The sequence below is a fragment of the Thermobia domestica genome, chromosome 1 (assembly GCF_964235325.1).
Source record: "Thermobia domestica chromosome 1, izTheDome1.hap1.1, whole genome shotgun sequence".
Taxonomy (NCBI): Eukaryota; Metazoa; Arthropoda; class Insecta; order Zygentoma; family Lepismatidae; genus Thermobia; species Thermobia domestica.
Window position 1 is genome coordinate 38,993,401 of NC_137454.1, and position 5,116 is coordinate 38,998,516.

The following is a 5,116-nucleotide window of genomic DNA, read 5'->3' on the forward strand; positions in this document are numbered from 1 at the left end:
TTCAAACAGTATTTGATATGTTTTTGATTGGTTATTGTAAGTAGCCTCAGAACACATTAAATATCCGCTAAGATTTTTTTAACTGAGAAATATTTTAAATACTGTATATTTTAATTCCCTTGGTATTATTTGATCGTCATCATAATAACAAACCTACATGTTTGAAATATGTTTTTCCTCAAAACGGAAGTAGATGCCTACTGAAGAAATTTTCCTACCTATAAGTTAAAATACTAGCATTTATTTTTACAAATTTGTGATGCTAGAAGTTTCCGTGTGTTTTAAACCGGTTCCAAAATACATAAACTTCTGCCACGCCATCAATTTATAAAAATGAAATCCAGATATTTTAACTCACAAGAGTTGGAAAACTGCTCAGTATGCATTTCCTTCAGTTTTGAAGAAATGTATTTCAAACTGTAGGTGTTATCGTGATAATGACAAAAAAATTTTCTGAAAGAATTTTATATATTTCTCTGCGAAAACCAGAAAATGTTAGAAAATATTTTAAGTACGTTCTGAAACTACATATAATATCAAATCAAAAGCATATCAATTGCTAATTGAAAAATGAATCGTAAATATTTTCTTTCTTACCATAAATTCATACCTGAAACTAGTTTCATATTTTCTAAACATTTTCTACTGTTACAATACAGCAAGAAAACTAATTTGAAATCGTTTTTGATATGTCTACCTTATATTCTTTGAATATCTTGTCATGTAGAGAAAATATTCTTTGAATATCTTGTCATGTAGAGAAAATATTCTTTGAATATTTTCTGTCATGTAGAGAAAATTTTCTTTGAATATTTTGTCATGTAGAGAAAATATTCTCTACATGTTTTCTGTCATGTAGAGAAAATATTCTCTACATGTTTTCTGTCATGTAGAGAAAATATTCTCTACATGTTTTCTGTCATGTAGAGAAAATATTCTCTACATGTTTTCTGTCATGTAGAGAAAATATTCTCTACATGTTTTCTGTCATGTAGAGAAAATATTCTCTACATGTTTTCTGTCATGTAGAGAAAATATTCTCTACATGTTTTCTGTCATGTAGAGAAAATATTCTCTACATGTTTTCTGTCATGTAGAGAAAATATTCTCTACATGTTTTCTGTCATGTAGAGAAAATATTCTCTACATATTTTCTGTCATGTAGAGAAAATATTCTCTACATATTTTCTGTCATGTAGAGAAAATATTCTCTACATATTTTCTGTCATGTAGAGAAAATATTCTCTACATATTTTCTGTCATGTAGAGAAAATATTCTCTACATGTTTTCTGTCATGTAGAGAAAATATTCTCTACATATTTTCTGTCATATAAAGAAAATATTTTGTCATAAACAGGAAAATATTGTCTAAATACTTTTTTTATGTACAGAAAACATTTTTCGTCATGTATGAAAATATTTTAAAATTATTTTACAGAATACTAATCTTTGTTTAAAATGATTTAAAAATCTTTATAAAATATTTCGACTAATGTACCCAATACATTGTAAAAATATTTTTAAAAAAATTCTTCATTCTTGACAAATTATTTTCTGTGTTAGTGGTAAATAATTTTCAAATATTCCATGCGAAATATTTTAAAAAACATTCCGTTAACATTGTATAAAACGTTTTAAATACATTTTCAATAATGTTTGGAAATCGTACAGAAAACATTTTTTGGAAAACTTTTCTAACGGCGTATAAAATATTTCTACAACGTTTTTGAGTTTATTGCGAGAATATTTTCAGTATTATTTGGAAAATGTTTTCAACAACATATGGAATATATTTCCTTAAGGGAAGTAGGATACATTTTCTGAAGGAAAATGATGGCACGTTTTAAAAACGTTTTGAAAATATTTCATTGCTGTGTGGGGTAATTCTAGTTCAGGTAGAAATGATTTCTTTGAACGACGGCTTCACAACAACAATAAAATTGTTCTCCACTAAAATCACTTCTCTTATTTGATTCTGCTTCCGAAAGAATGCGCAGTCCATGGACTAGTCAAAATGATCGTTACGGTTACGATAATAGGAACATGTACCTTTATAGGACTACGCAATAACCTTCTGTCACAAATTGTAGAAAAAGAAATCGTCACATAACAGCATTAAGTGTTGTGCTCGAGAGACTGATTAGAAAGGTTACAAATTGGGCAAGACATCTATTGTCAAAGTTTGCTCGAAAGTGACGGATCGTTATAAGTTCCCGAAATGTTTGTGATGTGAAGATAGAATCAGAGATTTGATTGGATTGAATACACACAACTTCTTACACTGGAATTTAAATATTTATGTCGCACCTTGGAGAGCTAGCCACGAAATCACAACCTGGCAAAAATATTGTAGGCGTTGATGTTTACTTATAACTTAGATTGTATCTTTTTTACCACACTTAGTCAACCTATTTTTTGTTTTTACTGTATGGCCGGCCCCGAGTCCGTGTTGAGAAAGGTGGAGGGACACGCCATTATACTTCGATTACCGGGTGCATTGTGGCGGGCTAGACGCTTTGAGTGGAAGATAGGTTTCAGTGGTGTTTGTAAACAAGTAACTATCTCGAATGTCCAGCACCCTTGGCACAAATTCCTCATAGACTGTCTTGAAAGCTGTACAACAACCTACCAGTGGTGAGGCTTTGGCTATCATCTGCAATGGGCGACTAACTCGTGCAATTGGTTCGGGAGAGTACGTGCAATCTTGTGACGACCTCAGATAGGTAGGTAATTTAGAAACTGTTGTCCTTAACATAGGAGGTGAGGCTTCCGCTATATTCCGAAATGATGAACTAACGTTAAGCCGTGCTCTTTTGTGCGGGAGATAAGGTTACGTGGTAGTCGAATACGTATGGAAGAGTGGGTAGTTGGTGTGTCTAATGGAGGGATCCAACGCCCTACTGGGAGGATTAAGCAATATAGCGTGTCGTGCGTACTCTTGGCTGCGGGATGGAATACTTAGTATCCAAACACACACTCGTTACTCATTAGCAGTGAGGAAAAGTTACCCTTCGCATCAGGTTTTGTTGACTTTATGGGTGCAGAGCTTACGACCCTGCCAGAAAAACCACCGCTCCCAAATGGCAATTATCTTTTGAGGGAGACAGTGCACATCAGGCATTGTGTTTGGTAAGTACAGGGTACTTCTAAAATACAGAAGTTAACCAAAGTGAATGAAATTGGACACATACTATGTAGTCAAAAAATGAGGCAATACGCGTTTCATATTTTCCTGGAAAAAAGGATTGGGTGGGCACGGATCCATCGAAAACTTGGATCTTGAAATAAAATATTTGCTAAAAACGCCATATCTGATGTCTGTAAAGTACATGAAGAATTGCAACAGAACTTTGCGTTTGGGCAATACACAAAAAGTAAAGGAAGACGTCCTTTTTTTTCTTCGAAAAAGAGATTTAAGGTGCAAAATCCCCACCAAAAATTTTGAAATTTGACGCCGGAAAGAGAAGAAGAAGTGAATCAAATTTGGCAGAGATATCGCAAACTTAAAATGTGAAAACGGGTTTCATATTTTCTTGGACAAAACGATTGGGTGGGGCACATCCACTGCAACTATGTAATCACGAAAAATCAAAACTGCTAGTAACAGAATGTTAGATGTGTGTAAAGGACACAAAGAATTGAACGAAACTATATTTTTATACAATACGTAAAAGTTAAGGAATTGCGTCTTAATTTAGTTTCTGCGAAAGGACGGTTTTAGAAGGTAGAACCCACCCCAAAAATTTTGAAACTTGATGCCCGAAACGTGTGAAGAAGTGAACCGAAGTTAATGAAGTTTTGCACAGATATTCTAGAAATAAAATGAGGGAATACGGGTTTCGTATTCATCTGGAAAATGTAGTTAGGTATGGCACTGACCCTTCCAAACCTTTGATCACGAAATATTAAAAGTGTTAGTAACAGTATGTGAGGTGCGCGTAAAGCACATGAAGAATTCCTACGAAACTTTGTGTACGTACATTACGAAAAAATAAAAAAATTCCGGTTTTCATTTTCTGCGGAGAAATGGTCTTAGGGGGCAAAATTCCCACCCAAAATTTTGCAATTTGAGACCTAAAAGGCAAAACAAATTGAAGGAAAGTGAATGAAATTGTGCAGGGATATTCAGGCGTAAGTTGAGAATACGGGTATCGTATTTTTTCTGAAGAAAATGTTTGAGTGATGCCGGTGTCAAAGAGATTTTTTACCCCCGGAAATTTTACCCCCTGGAAATTATTACCCCATTGACGGTTTCTGGTAATTTCAAAGGAAAAGTCAGAAGTCGCTTTAAAAATTCATATCATTGAATGTGATCTCTCAGTGTATGCACTCACTTTGATCAAGATGGCTTTAAATCCAAAGACTAGGAAATTATTACCCCCTGTCAGATATTAGTTACTTCAAACACAAACTCAAATGTTACATTCTATATTGATACCGCTCCGTAGTATTTCTTAACACAAACAATCATCTTGGGCAAGATGGCTTTAAATCCGAATATTTGGTAGGGAGGTAAAAATTTCCTAGGAAATTATTACCTCCCTGTCGGTTTCTGGTTACTTCAAAGACAAACTCAAATGTTACATTCTAAATTGATACCACTCCGAAGTATCTCTTAACAGACATGTTTACTTTGGGCAAGATGGCTTTAAATCGAAAGATTTGGTAGAGGGTAAAAATTTCCTAGGAAATTGTTACCTCCCTGTCGGTTTCTGGTTACTTCAAAGACAAACTCAAATGTTACATTATAAATTGATACCACTCCGTTGTACCTCTTAACAGACTCAGTCACTTTGAAAAGATGGCTTGAAATCCGAAGATTTGATAGGGGGTAAAATTTCTTAGGAAATTATTAACCCCATGTTGGTTTTTGGTTACTCTATAGTAGTGCTCTCAAAGGAGTCGGATCAGGTTACGGGTCGGGTCGGGTCAGGTCAAAGCTGGGCGGGTTGTCGTGTCGGGTCAGTCGGGTCAACCCGGGTCTAGTTGTCGGATCAGACTACTCGGGTCAGCTCGGGTCTGGTTATCGGGTCGGGTCACTCAGGTCGGGTTGTCGGATGTGGTCAGTCGGATCAGCTCGGGTCGGGTTGTCGGGTCGGATCAGCTCGGGTTGGG